General features: G+C 41.0%; 1 protein-coding gene across 1 annotated transcript in view; it reads right to left on the reverse strand.

Moving 5' to 3' along the window:
- LOC112105812 (von Willebrand factor D and EGF domain-containing protein-like) overlaps nt 1-15455 on the reverse strand; it is a 246414-nt gene that overhangs the window by 103073 nt on the left and 127886 nt on the right. The gene's annotated exons all lie outside the window — the stretch shown is intronic.

Raw genomic sequence — 15455 nt, forward strand, 5'->3', positions numbered from 1 at the left:
TGCACCAAGTGGAATTTAACTCATTGATGTTTGTAAAGTGCTTTATGATCCTCAGGTGGGTGGCGTGACAGAACTACTGAGTTTTATTGCTTTTTGGGCTTCCTTATGCTATGGTGGACTCACTGTCCAAGGAATATACAGAAAGAGAATATTTAAATCATTAGCATATTGAGTTAAAGTCCAACCCAGGTATTTACCTTTTCTCGGATGTAAATTTCCCTTCTAATTTTAAACTAAGTTGTTTCTTTTCTCTTCTATATGGTTGTTGTATATCTGGGCACTTTTAGGTAGTCAGAATGCAATGCCCAAATAGAAATTTAGCCAGCATGCTGAAGTTAATACCTCTACTCTTTCAAAAAGTGCCATGGCATAGATCTAAGTGTCAACCCCCATCAGCACAGTATCTGAGCACTTGTCTGTCATCTATTATGACTAGAAAAGGTCAGGATAATAGTTTCATGTTTCATCAGTAAAAATTCATAGAATTTTAAGCCAAAAGGGACCATTATGATCATCTAGTCTGACCTCCTGCATAACGGAGGCCTTAGAATTTCACCGTTTTCTGTATCAAGCCCATAACTTTGGTTTGAGCTACAGCATATCTAAGACAGCACCTACAGAAGCACAGTATTACCTAATACATGGGTTCTCAAACTGGGGATCGGGACCCCTCAGGGGGTCACAAAGTTATTACATGGGGGGTCGCGAGCTGCTAGCCTCCACCCCAAACCCCACTTCGCCTCCAGCATTTATAATGGTGTTAAATATATTAAAAAAGTGTTTTTAATTTATAAGGAGGGGGGCACACTCAGAGGCTTGCTATGTGAAAGGGGTCACCAGTACAAAAGTTTGAGAACCACTGACCTAATACTACAGTATAATGGTACATTGGCTCAGTTCTGATTCAAGGGACAAAATGCCACAAACTGAATTGACAATAGGATCTCCTATGGCATCTATCTTTCCCTTGAAGGATCTCCCATCTAAGAACTGATGGGGACTAATGATGCGTAAATGTGTGATCCCATCAGATCACAGCTCAAGGTGGCATAGCTGCATGTCACTTGTTTTTTGAGGACGGGAGAAAGCACAGCAAATGTAGAAAAGAGTAAAAGGCTTCTCCTGTGCTTTTGAAATGCTTTTAACTTTTTTTTTGTTAAAGGTTTTATTGCAGTGGCATTAAAAGTACTGTTGGGCACAAATGCTGTATTTACAAAAAGAATGTTAAGCTTATTAGCACTCATCAGCTGGTTGAGTAGCCATGTAATATACAAACCTATTAGTCCGAGGTGGTGAACAGTTTTGATCAATTGCTTTCTTCTATTGTTAGTGCATTAAAAAAACCCACTTCATTGTGTATTTCATGATATTAGTAGAGCCTACTAATACTGTTGTAGCTAAGATTGTGTTATTTCCATTATTTCAGATTTACAAGCTTTTTAGAGCTTAAAAATCATATTAGGTTATAACCAGATAGGAGTGGGGGAAAGGAATATACTTATATAGCTGTTTCCTATACGGGAATACATGTGGCTACTCCCAGGGTGCCCCCTAAAGCAGGCATGTAGTTTGCAGTAAAGCAAGCTCTGCTCTGTTTGTATAAGGTTTGCTCACATCCTGTGCACATCTCAACTATATCAAGTATATGTCAGGGCCAAAGCAAAATTATCCAGCCATGCTAAACGCTCAAATGACTTACACAGTCAGCTTGACACATTTAGTATTTACTTCACCTCCAGACACCCCTTCCATTATTTCTTAAAATTGATCTGAAGTTAGGTAAGCATGTTCCCATATATATTTATGGTATCTTCTACCTGAAATGGTAGATCTAAGGATTCCAGATGGTTGAAAATGGGATGAATTTTTGATTATTTTTTTTTTAAATTATCCTTGGTGGTTTTGTTTTGTTTTGTTTTTTAGAAGAATATGTCAAAATTTGAAAATTTTCTACCAGCTCCACTTGGGAGCACCCTAGTACCTAATCATGGAGTTTGGAGTCTAATTTTAGGCATCCATTTATGAAAACTGTGGTCTAGTTATGTGATGATAATTTATGTTTAATTGTGTGAATACCAAAAAGAAAATAAACCTAATGCATTTCAAATTCTTCCAAATTCTGCTTATGTCCAGATTATTTGTTTTTCAAATGTATAAGCCAATAATGTTCTATGAACTTGACTGATAGCAAAAAGGAGAAGCAAAAACACAACTTAATTCAATGCAAAGTGTTCCAAAGTGCTTCACAAACTATAGATGTGTACACTACTGAAATGCAGCCATTTCTGGTGGTAGGGTGCCAACCAGGTGCTGTGCCACATGCGGCATAACAATTAGTGTGCAGGAAATTTAAGAGGTAAATCCTCTATTCTTCACAAAAGTGTCATGGTGTGCAAAGGAGACAGGACTTTGGATTTGAAGGTCTCATTTGAATATTTTTGACATCTGTGTATGAGTTTGGATTCAAATATGTACCTAAGCGTAGGTTCCTATATCATGCTGGTGAGCAGTAATAAAATGAAAAATACTATGGGCCCAATACTGTAAACAATTATGCTTGTTAGTGTAACAGTAGCCATTGGAATCAGTGGATACTGGCTCACTTCTGTATGTCAGAACTTTCTTTATAGGACCTGATCCAAGGCCCTGTAGAGTTAATGGGACTTTGGATTAGGCCCATAGTCAATATCTTTAGGTATATGACTAGTCACATTGATCTCTAAGGGGCTACTTATGTGAAGTTATTCACCTACATTAGTGTCTGCAGGATCAGGGCCTATATGTCCACAACAGAGCTGGATGATGTCCATAGTGAGTATTTTAATAGATGAATGTTGCCTTTTTTTTTCTGTTTGCAAGTTGTTTGTAAATGAGCTTTGGTTCTTACGAACATGTTCACTATTCAAAATTGTTGAATAAGCTTTTTATGGGTGTTCATGAACTATTCTGTAAGGAAATTAAGGTTTCCCATTTCATCTGGTTTTGGTTTTGCAAGATTTAAGTCTGAAACTTCCTGTAATGCCTTCACGCAGCATGGTATAAGGAATTATACACTTACATTTGAATGTTCTGGCTGTTGTCAGACCTCCCATTTTATGAAGTTTTGTAGTATTGAATTCTCTCTACCTCAGAAAATGGTCTTGTTTAGCCACGTGCTTCACAGAATTGCTTTCACTGCTTTGCATTAAAGCAAATAAACTAATCAGCAGAAAAGATTAATCTCCCTGATCTGATCTTCAGGGAACAATATGGATCACTGAGCAAGCAACCTTCCACGGACCTTATGATAAGAATTTGATATCCTTTTAGAATTCAGTTTCTATTGACTTTGTAACTATCAAGCTAATAACTCCACTAACTCAGCCAGGTTTGTGCTTTGGATGGAAAGACCTGGGAGTTAAAACAATAGATTAAGGGTGATATTGATGTTTGTCTTTTCAAATGTGTGTGTTATTACATTATCACTATAAAAATTTTAAACTAAAATTGCTATGGAAAGAAAAAGACTTCAAAACTAAACCAGGTTTGTTAACCCTTAAGAATCACTTACAAAACTCTTAGAAGTCTGCTTTATGTGGCTGTGGAAATCTCTTGCCTTTAACATACATCAGAGTATCTCAGTAGCAAAACCTGTAAGGGTTAGTTCAGAAATGTTTTATTTTAGTTTTTCATGAGGTTTGTATATGCTATGGTGGTGATTTTCCCAAATATGGTCCTTTTGCAGCACTGGTTTGCTCAGTATAAAAGCATCTGGGGTACATTTTTCAAAAGCACATAAGTCCTGTTTTCAAAAGGGACTTTTGAAAATGTTACCTCTAGTGACATCCAGGCCTGGTTTCCTCCTTGCTAAAAATTACAGAGAGTCCTGTGGCACCTTTAAGACTAACAGATGTATTGGAGCATAAGCTTTCGTCTGACGAAGTGGGTATTCACCCACGAAAGCTTATGCTCCAATACATCTGTTAGTCTTAAAGGTGCCACAGGACTCTCTGTTGCTTTTTACAGATCCAGACTAACACGGCTACCCCTCTGATACTTGCTAAAAGTTGTTTATTGTGTAGTATTTTAATTCTGAACACTTTGTTCTGCATCCTAGAAAAGCATCTTTCTGTAGGTGTTCAGGGCCCACTTCTGTACATGCCCATTAAGTAATTTTATTCACGTGAAAGGTCCCACTGATGTCAATGAGCCCACTCAGATGAATAAAGTTATGCTCTTAAGAGTGTGCAGTATTGGGCCTTTGTATAGCTGTGTGTGTAAGCTGGGAGGAAGGAATTAATAGTGCTAAAAGCAATTTGCAGATAAATCTGAAAAAAACCTTAATATCCACATTAAAACATTATTTGATGTAACTGAAAAATATACCAAAGTAATAACCAAATAGTTAACAAATTCCAATATTTTTGCAATGTTTGATGTACATTTTCATATTCTGTCCACATCTGTTTTCTGAGATGCTCATGTAGGCTGGGAAAAATGTATTAAGTTGAGATTTTGACCCTCAACATAAAAGTTTCCATTTACAGACTTTAAACAGCCTCATCTGCAAAATAGAGTTATCTCAGTGCATAGGCCATACTCCTTTGGAGACACTAGGAATATCAGCTTGAAGAAAGTAAGAATGTATTTTTAGTACATTTAAGCTCTACCAAAAAACCCTGATCCCAGCGGAATGGCAGCAGCATGTTAAACAGCTACATACTGTACACGGGAAACCTGGATACTATGCTCCCGGGGTTTCAAAAATTAGTAGTGAAGGGACATGAATATGATGGGATCAGAGGGTGTTAGCTCCTAGTACATAAACAACTCTGCCTCACTTGTCATCTTTGTGTGTGTTTGGAGAAAGTGTGGGAGCATCTATTATACTGGCCAGTCACAGGAGATGTTCAAAAATTCACAATCAGCTGAATAAACAGAAAAATCAGAATGGTGGAATGGAAAAGTGGAGTCAGTAACAAGAAGAGGGACTTTAGGAAAAAGAAATGAATATTTTTAAGACAAAAGGCCTGATTTTCTCTCATGTATGCTAGTGCAAATCAGCCCTAACTCATTTGAAGTCAATGAAATTACATGGGTGTAAGGGAGAAGAGAATCAAGTCCATTATCTTCAATTTAGAAGAAAGACGTCTTCCAAAAGAATCATGCCCATTTAAGAATTGCAGTGTTTCATAGAATGGTCTTTTGGCCAACAAGGCTTAAATGGTAATCACTGTGATGTCCACTATTTCCACTATACTCAAGGATATGTCAGCATTTCTTTTAAAAGACAATTTTTTGATAGATTGCTATAACTTGTCCCATTAAAAATGTATTTCAACCTACACACAGGTATATGTGGTGATTTCCAAAATTACCCCAAGATAAGGTGTTTTGGTTTTAGATTTAAATTACTATAGCAAAACCAACTTCTAAAAATTGGATTCAGTTGATTTATGTGAGGGATGTTTTGTGATTTCAGATGACTATTCCCTACTAAAAGCCAGCACTGTCCTATAAAATACCCTACTCTGTTCATCAAGGGTCTAATCTAATTTCAAAGGACCAGATCTACCCCATTTATCTTCATTGAGTAGCACCTTACTCTGCAGGCTGTTCTACTGATTTCCATGGGGCTACTAGTAGAATAAAGTACTACCTAACACGAGTGTGGGTGGCAGAGTCTGGGCCAATGAGAGAGAGATGAGACTCCATGAACAGCTACTGCCTTTATGTATAAAAATCAATGTAAATTAAGTTTGAAAAATTAACTATTTTTCCATTCAGTGTTTGGTATGCAGTGTATAGCCTAATTTATGCACAGAGAATGTCCATGACCCAATGCACCATAATGGCCTACTCAGAGCTGCTATGATCTATCATATCTATAAACCACATATTAAATGTGCCAAAGAGTATGTATTTACTTGACAGACTAATGGCCCTTAAATGATTTCCACAGCCCGTCATGATCTGGAGATTAAGGACCATGGAGCTGATAGCAGTGAAAGCACCATATTTATTTCAAAGTCAATATGTTCTCATATAAAATCTCAACAGTAGATCATTTTTAACAAATAAAATCTGAAGATAGCACCCTTCCCCTTAGGACTCAAAGCACTTTCAATCTTCCTTTTTAATTTTCCCTTCTGTTTTGTTCTATAACATAAACAATGAGAGCAAAATAATATGTAGGATCAGCTTTAAACTTCATTGCCCATGATATTCCATCCTTGGCTATCTTTGTACTCCATCTTCGGCCAGAAGAGTCAGAAGGGCTTAATAGATCTCATGTGCCATCTGTGCTACCAGACCATTGGAAGTCTTCATTCCAAAGTTTTCCACTTTGGTAGCTTTAATTCAGCCTCATAGCATTATATAATATAGATTTTGTTTTTCATTAATATTCTGTAATTACAGCTGCAGTAAAAGAACAAGATTTGGGCCCAAATCAGTATGATAAAATTCAAAATGGTCAATATAACTATTTAAAAAATAACACCACGTAACTCATGTAACTGCTATTATAAGTGACCTGTTTGGCTCTGATTCAGAGCTCTAAAAATTCAGCTAGATCCCAACAGCTTCTTAGCAGAAATGCTGAAATCAAGAGGCATATTCACAAGGGTTTAAACACCCGGCTCCTTCACCTTCATATGAGAATGATACATTCCTAAATATGGTGGGTTAGCATTATCTTCTTGTCTTCCTGTAATATGTTTTAAGACATTTATTCTTTTTCTTTGATAGCTGGAATTGTTTCTCCCAGAACTTTCCACATTTGAATTGAAACTTGCAACCAGAGCTCTTAGGGTGTCATTACCTCAGTTAAACTCATTTGTCCTTATTATTCCTCATTACCTTTTATTTTGTAATTGCTCTAGAGAGCTTTATAGAAGCTGCATATAATATCCATCTATGTGTACTTTACTGGTTATGAATTTTTTTATAGTCAATGTGGTCAATGTATAGAAATTGGAGGCGCCAACCTGATTTGTTAACCATGGTAATTGGATTCTCCATTTAATTACAGGTGGTAATGACATTTTAAGCACCTTCTACAGGTGCTGGGAGTTTTTATTAAATGTGAAGCAGCATTAAGAAAGTCTAAGCTTCTGGAGCACTGCCAAATTTCAGAGGTGCCTTTCAACTCTAAATTGCAGTTTTCATTTGAGGATAATTATAACTCTGGCCACCTGGACAGCTCCTTGTTGAAATCAACATTACATGAGGAGTAAATCTACAAGAAACATTCAGCTCTAGTGAATTCAAACATGCTTAAATGCTGAATTATTTGAAATGTGTTCTGGGTTGTGTTTTCATTCCTTAAAAATATTATATGCACACCTTATTTTCCTGTACCCTTCAGTGATATACATTTCCAATGTCAGAAACACATTGTCATGTACTGACACTAGGGGTAGGATTTTGGTGAGTGTGAGACAAGAAATTTCAAATATGATCCTGGTATTATTCTCTTTGCTGTTATGACAATTTTAAGGCATGCATGCAAATTCTGAGAAAATTTAAGAAAGTTATCCTATACTTTGTTCTGCAGCTTATGGGTACAGATAGGTTCAGATCAAGGACTCTCCTTCTGCTTCATTATTCATGTACCTTTTCCCCTTTGGTAACTTCTTCCAGAGAGTGGAATTTAAATAAGCATCACAGAGGACAATCTCTGTTCCAATATTAACATACACTTTATTGTATCTTGGGTCTTGCACCTCTTAAAGCAAGTGTGAGGCAACTTTGTACTTTCTCCTACAGAAACCCCATTCCATTCTTTCCTCCTCCTTAACTTCTACACCTTTTATTCTCTGAGTGTATTGTAAATCTGAGGCTTATGCTATTTGTCCTTGTCCATGAGTGACTGTACAAGTGTTCCTGAACAAGCTAGAATTAGGCATGCGTGACTTGCAAGTCAGTTGGTTGATACTTTTTCTGTTAGCATATACATCTTTACTGGTGTGGGAGGTATTTTTAGTTCTTTGCCACTAGGAGTGTTTTCTGGTGTGAAAGCCTGACCCTACTGATGTCTTTGGGATTTTTCCAGTGCAATACTCCCATTGACTTCAGCAGGGACAGGAGTTCACCCTTAGTATCTTAGAAGAGGTTGAGATAAAAAGATAGAGAGATACTCAGTTCTGAGAACTGAAGATAATATTTTAACTGCTGTTTAACAAACACAGCATTGCTGTTTAAATTGCTCCCTTCTACTGTGTGACACTGTAGCACTCGTCTCTGGGAATAGGTTTTATGCAGGCTTGGCAGAATTTAATTTTTACTTTTTAAAGACGTTTGATGGACAATGCCAATGTTTATTTTTATGCATTTTTTCCTATTTTTATTGATTTGAATTTTCACTGTTGCAGGAAATTGGGGGTGGTCAGACAATTATTTAATGGCAGTAGTAGATGATGAGATTCAAAAAGCTAAAGCTTCATAATAATTAAAACACAAATTGTTAACCTCATGTCAAAGTAAATAGCCTTAAATCAAACTCTAATAAGTTCTCAAGCAGCATTTCCTCGTTTGGCCTATCTGTAAATTTCAATTATTATCGATGGAAATACTTTTTCATTAGTTTGTGTGTGCACAGTGAAACTCACATATACCGATGTTTACTGATCAAAATCAAGTTCTTCTAAGCCTAGTTTTATGTTGAAACACAATCTTCTCTTAACATTTTTGTCCATTAAATGTAAAAAAAAAAAAAAAAGCCCTATGTCAATGCAATGTTAAACAAGTAGAGATTAAATCATAAAGTCAGTGACTGTAAAAGTTAAGGTTCAAACAGCAACATTAACTTTGGCACGTTTATACTAAACATATTAATTTCATATGTTCATAGATTGCAAGGCCAAAAGGGACGATAATGATCATTTAATCTGTGCTCCTGTATAACACAGGCCATGGAACTTCCCCAAAACAAATTCTAGACCATCTCTTTTAGAACAAACATCCAATCGTGATTTTAAAATTGTCAGTAACGGCGAATCTACCAAAACTCTTGGTAAATTGTTCCAATGGTTAATTACTCTCACCATTAAAAATTTGCACCTTATTTCCAGTCTGAATGTGTCTACCTTCAGCTTTCAGCCATTGGATTGGTTTATAACTTTCTCTGCTAGACTGAAGAGTCCATTATCAAATATTTGTTGCCTATGTAGGTTCTTATAGACTGTAATCAATTCACCCCTTAACCTTCTCTTTGTTGAGCTAGATAGATTGAGCGCCTTACGTCTATTGCTATAAGGCAGGGTTTCTAATCCTTTTAATCATTCTTGTGGCTTTTCTCTGAACCTTCTCCAATTTATCAACATCGTTCTTGAATGAGACCAGAACTGGACACAGTATTTCAGCAGCAGTCGTACCAGTGCCACATACAGAGGTAACATAACGTCTCTCCTCCTATTCAAGATTCCCCTGTTTGCATCTAAGGGTATGTCTACACTACGAAATTAGGTCGATATTATAGAAGTCGATTTTTAGAAATCGATTTTATACAGTCGATTGTGTATGTCCACACTAAGCATATTAAGTCAGCGGAGTGCGTCATCACTACCGTGGCTAGCATCAACTTACAGAGTGGTGCACTGTGGGTAGCTATCCCACAGTTCCCGCAGTCTCCCCTGCCCATTGGAATTCTGGGTTAAGCTCCCAATGCCTGATGGGGCAAAAATATTGTCGCGGGTGGTTTTGGGTACATGTCATCAGTCGCCCCTCCCTCAGTGAAAGCAACGGCAGACAATCATTTCGCGCCTTTTTTCCGCGCAAATGCCATACCACGGCAAGCGTGCAGCCTGCTCAGCTGAGCTCACTGACACCGCCACTGTTGTGTCCTGGGTGCTGCTGGCAGCAGACGGTGCAGTAGGACTGCTAACCGTTGTCCTCCACCGCTTCCGCTGCAACTCTGCTCTCCTGCTCTTGCCTCGACAGCGAACTTCTCCATGTTGTCTGTCATGGGCTCCCAGGTATGTGTGTTCTTCCTCAAGAAATGTGTGCAGTGCTATCCATTGTCCTCCACTGCTTCCGCTGCAACTCTGCTCTCCTGCAGACACCATACCACGGCAAGCATGGAGCCCACTCAGCTCACCGCTGCTGCAGTGAGCATTGTAAACACCTCGCGCATTATCCTACAAAAAGCAGGCGAGGAGGTGACGATAGCGCAATCACGATAGTGATGAGGACATGGACACAGACTTCTCTCAAAGCACGGGCCCTGGCAATTTGGACATCATGATGGTAATGGGGCAAGTTCATGCCATGGAACGCCGATTCTGGGCCCGGGAAACAAGCACAGACTGGTGGGACCGCATAGTGTCTGCGAAACTTTCGCATGCGTAAGGGCACTTTCATGGAACTTTGTGACTTGCTTTCCTCTGCCCTGAAGTGCAAGAATACCAAGATGAGAGCAGCCCTCACAGTTGAGAAGCGAGTGGTGATAGCCCTCTGGAAGCTTACAATGCCAGACAGCTACCAGTCAGTCGGGAATCAATTTGGAGTGGGCAAATCTACTGTGGGGGCTGCTGTGATCCAAGTAGCCAACGCAATCACTGAGCTGCTGCTATCAAGGGTAGTGACTCTGGGAATCGTGGATGGCTTTGCTGCAATGGGGTTCCATAACTGTGGTGGGGCGTTTAAAAGGAGGAGCTGTGGTTTTTGGGTGAATGTGCAGCACAATCCAAATGCGCCCCCCCCCACACACCCAATTCTCTGGGATGATCACTTCACCCCCACACACACCTCATGGCTAGTATCAGGGAATATCCCTGTCAGCCAAACGCGAACAGCTCAGCATGAACGGGCCTCCCCCCACCACGTGGCTAACAGCGGGGATGTTGCTTGAATGCCACCAAAGCCCGGGCCCATTCGCTGCAATGTTTTGTTCTGCAATGATTCCAGACTACTTGCTACTGGCTCGGCGTGGTAAATTAATCATTAAACACACTTGCTTTTAAACCCTGTATTATATTTACAAAGGTACACTCACCAGAGGTGCCTTCTCTGGTCCGGGATCCCGCCTTGGGAGGGTTGGGAGGGTATTGGCTCCAGGGTGATGAACAGTTCCTGGCTGCCGGGGAGAAGGGATTCTCCGCTTGCGTGCTGTGCGCTATCCTCAACTTCCTCCTCCTCCTCCTCCACAAAATCCTCATCCCTGTTGCATAAGACTCCCCCCTTGCAGGTGTCCACGGACAATGGTGGGGTGTGGTAGGGGGCCACCCCTAGAATTGCATGCAGCTCATCATAGAACCACCATGTATGGGGCTCTGACCCAGAGCCACCATTTGCATCCTTTGTTTTTTGGTAGGCTTGCCTCAGCTCCTTAACTTTCACGTGGCACTGCTGTGTGTCCCTGTTGTAGCATCTGTCCATCATGCCCTTGGAGATTTTGGAAAATATATTGGCATTTCGTCTTTTGGAACGGAGTTCTGCCTGCACGGATTCTTCTCCCCATACAGTGATCAGATCCAGTACCTCCCGTTCGGTCAATGCTGGAGCTCTTTTGCGATTCTGGGACTCCATTGTCACCTGTGCTGATCAGCTCTGCATGGTCACCTGTGATGATCAGCTTGCCACACTGGCCAAACAGGAAACGAAATTCAAAGGTTCATAGGGCTTTTCCTGTCTACCTGGCCAGTGCATCTGAGTTGAGAGTGCTGTCCAGAGTGGTCACAATGGAGCACTCTGGGATAGCTCCCAGAGGCCAATACCGTCAAATTGTATCCACACTACCCCAAGTTCGACCCAGCGAGGTCGATTTTAGTGCTAAACCCCTCGCTGGGGAGGAGTACAGAAATTGATTTTAAGAGCCCTTTAAGTCAACAAAACAGGCTTGGTCATGTGGACAGGTGCAGGGTTAAAACGACCTAACACTGCTAAATTCGACCTAAACTTGTAGTGCAGACCAGGGCTAAGGATGGCGTTATCTCTTTTGGCCACAGTCTGAGTGTCGGTGGGAGCTCATGTTCAGCTGATTATCCACCTCCACCCCTCCAATTTTTTTCAGAGTTACTGCTTCCCGGATAGAATCCACCATCCTGTAAGCATAACCAACATTCTTTGTTCCTAGATGTATGTATTTAGTACATTTAGCTGTAATAAAATGCATATTGTTTGTTTCCACCAAGTTTACCAAGTTATCTAGATCACTCTATATTAGTGACCTGTCCTCTTCATTATTTTCCACCCCACCCCAATTTTTATGCAATCTGCAAACTTTATCAGTGATGACTTTGTTTTCCTCTAGGTTATTGATAAAAATGTTAAATAGCAGGACCCCACTAGAAACACACTCGCTCAATGATGATTCCCTATTTATAATTACATTTTGAGACCTATCAAATAGCCAGCTTTTATTCCATGTAATGTGTGATGTCTGCTACAGACCACCAGACCAGGGGGATGAGGTGGATGAGGCTTTCTTCCGGCAACTAACAGAAGTTGCTAGATCGCAGGCCCTGGTTCTCATGGGAGACTTTAATCACCCTGATATCTGCTGGGAGAGCAATACAGCGGTGCACAGACAATCCAGGAAGTTTTTGGAAAGTGTAGGGGACAATTTCCTGGTGCAAGTGCAGGAGGAACCAACTAGGGGCAGAGCTTTTCTTGACCTGCTGCTCACAAACACAGAAGAATTAGTAGGGGAAGCAAAAGTGGATGGGAACCTGGGAGGCAGTGACCATGAGATGGTTGAGTTCAGGATCCTGACACAAGGAAGAAAGGAGAGCAGCAGAATACGGACCCTGGACATCAGAAAAGCAGACTTTGACTCCCTCAGGGAACAAATGGGCAGGATCCCCAGGGAGAATAACATGAAGGGCAAAGGGGTCCAGGAGAGCTGGCTGTATTTTAAAGAATCCTTATTGCAGTTGCAGGAACAAACCATCCCGATGTATAGAAAGAATAGTAAATATGGCAGGCGACCAGCTTGGCTTAACAGTGAAATCCTTGCTGACCTTAAACGCAAAAAAGAAGCTTACAAGAAGTGGAAGATTGGACAAATGACCAGGGAGGAGTATAAAAATATTGCTCAGGCATGCAAGAGTGAAATCAGGAAGGCCAAATCGCACTTGGAGTTGCAGCTAGCAAGAGATGTTAAGAGTAACAAGAAGGGTTTCTTCAGGTATGTTAGCAACAAGAAGAAAGTCAAGGAAAGTGTGGGCCCCTTACTGAATGAGGGAGGCAACCTAGTGACAGAGGATGTGGAAAAAGCTAATGTACTCAATGCTTTTTTTGCCTCTGTCTTCACAAACAAGGTCAGCTCCCAGACTGCTGGACTGGGCAGCACAGTATGGGGAGGAGGTGACCAGCCCTCCGTGGAGAAAGAAGTGGTTCGGGACTATTTAGAAAAACTGGATGAGCAGAAATCCATGGGGCCGGATGCGCTGCATCTGAGGGTGCTAAAGGAGTTGGCAGATGTGATTGCGAAGCCATTGGCCATCATCTTTGAAAACTCATGGCGATCGGGGGAGGTCCCGGATGACTGGAAAAAGGCTAATGTAGTGCCCATCTTGAAAAAAGGGAAGAAGGAGGATCCAGGGAACTACAGGCCAGTCAGCCTCACCTCAGTCCCTGGAAAAATCATGGAGCAGGTCCTCAAGGAATCAATTATGAAACACTTAGAGGAGAGGAAAGTGATCAGGAACAGTCAGCATGGATTCACCAAGGGGAAGTCATGCCTGACTAACCTAATTGCCTTCTATGATGAGATAACTGGCTCTGTGGATGAGGGGAAAGCAGTGGATGTGTTATTCCTTGACTTTAGCAAAGCTTTTGATACGGTCTCCCACAGTATTCTTGCCGGCAAGTTAAAGAAGTATGGGCTGGATGAATGGACTGTAAGGTGGATAGAAAGCTGGCTAGATCGTCGGGCTCAACGGGTAGTGATCAATGGCTCTATGTCTAGTTGGGAGCCGGTTTCAAGCGGAGTGCCCCAAGGGTCGGTCCTGGGGCCGGTTTTGTTTAATATCTTTATTAATGATCTGGAGGATGGTGTGGACTGCACTCTCAGCAAGTTTGCAGATGACACTAAACTGGGAGGCGTGGTAGATACACTGGAGGGTAGGGATCGGATACAGAGGGACCTAGACAAATCAGAGGATTGGGCCAAAAAAAAACCTGATGAGGTTCAACAAGGACAAGTGCAGAGTCCTGTACTTAGGACGGAAGAATCCTATGCACTGCTACAGACTAGGGACCGAATGGCTAGGTAGCAGTTCTGCAGAAAAGGACCTAGGGGTCACAGTGGACGAGAAGCTGGATATGAGTCAACAGTGTGCTCTTGTTGCCAAGAAGGCTAACGGAATTTTGGGCTGTATAAGTAGGGGCAATGCCAGCAGATCGAGGAACGTGATCGTTCCCCTTTATTCGACATTGGTGAGGCCTCATCTGGAGTACTGTGTCCAGTTTTGGGCCCCACACTACAAGAAGGATGTGGAAAAATTGGAAAGAGTCCAGCGGAGGGCAACAAAAATGATTAGGGGTCTGGAGCACATGACTTATGACGAGAGGCTGAGGGAACTGGGATTGTTTAGTCTCCAGAAGAGAAGAATGAGGGGGGATTTGATAGCTGCTTTCAACTACCTGAAGGGGGGTTCCAAAGAGGATGGAGCTCGGCTGTTCTCAGTGGTGGCAGATGACAGAACAAGGAGCAATGGTCTCAAGTTGCAGTGTGGGAGGTCTAGGTTGGATATTAGGAAACACTATTTCACTAGGAGGGTGGTGAAGCACTGGAATGCGTTACCTAAGGAGGTGGTGGAATCTCCTTCCTTGGAGGTTTTTAAGGCCCGGCTTGACAAAGCCCTGGCTGGGATGATTTAATTGGAAATTGGTCCTGCTTTGAGCAGGGGGTTGGACTAGATGACCTCCTGAGGTCCCTTCCAACCCTGATATTCTATGATTCTACTATGTTAATTTTATATCTTTATAGTTTTTTTTTTTAATCAAAATGTGTGGTAGCAAGTCAAACACCTTAAAGAAGTCCAAATAGATTACTTCAGTGCTATTGTCTTTATCAACCAATGCTCTAGTTCAAACAGAAATTAATTCCAGAAAGTCCTATAACATGTGTCAAGCAAGAGGTCAAACTAGATGATCACATGTGTTCCTTCTGGCCTTGTTATCTATGAATATTGTGGAGACGAAGTAGCCTCTACAGAAGTTCCCCGACTTACGCAAGTGTTCCAATCTGGAATACCTTGTGTAAGTCGAATTTTGCGTAAGTCAGGAACGTATCTCCGACAATTACGCAAAAAAAAAAGAGCTTATGGCACTTACGGAACTTTTTCCGTAAGTCCGGATTTCCCTAACTTGGGTTTGTGTAAGAGGAGCATCTGTATATATTTAAGATTGCAACCAACTTCCATTGGAAAGGCCCGTTTTTTCTCCCCTATAAATTTGGCTTAAAATTAATTAAGCTTGAAAAATTATAGAATTACTCTGAAGACAAAGGAGAAAAGTTCTGCAAAATG

This window comes from Terrapene carolina, unplaced genomic scaffold (genome assembly GCF_002925995.2).
Source record: "Terrapene carolina triunguis isolate 2854851 unplaced genomic scaffold, T_m_triunguis-2.0 Scaffold62, whole genome shotgun sequence".
Taxonomy (NCBI): domain Eukaryota; kingdom Metazoa; phylum Chordata; order Testudines; family Emydidae; genus Terrapene; species Terrapene triunguis.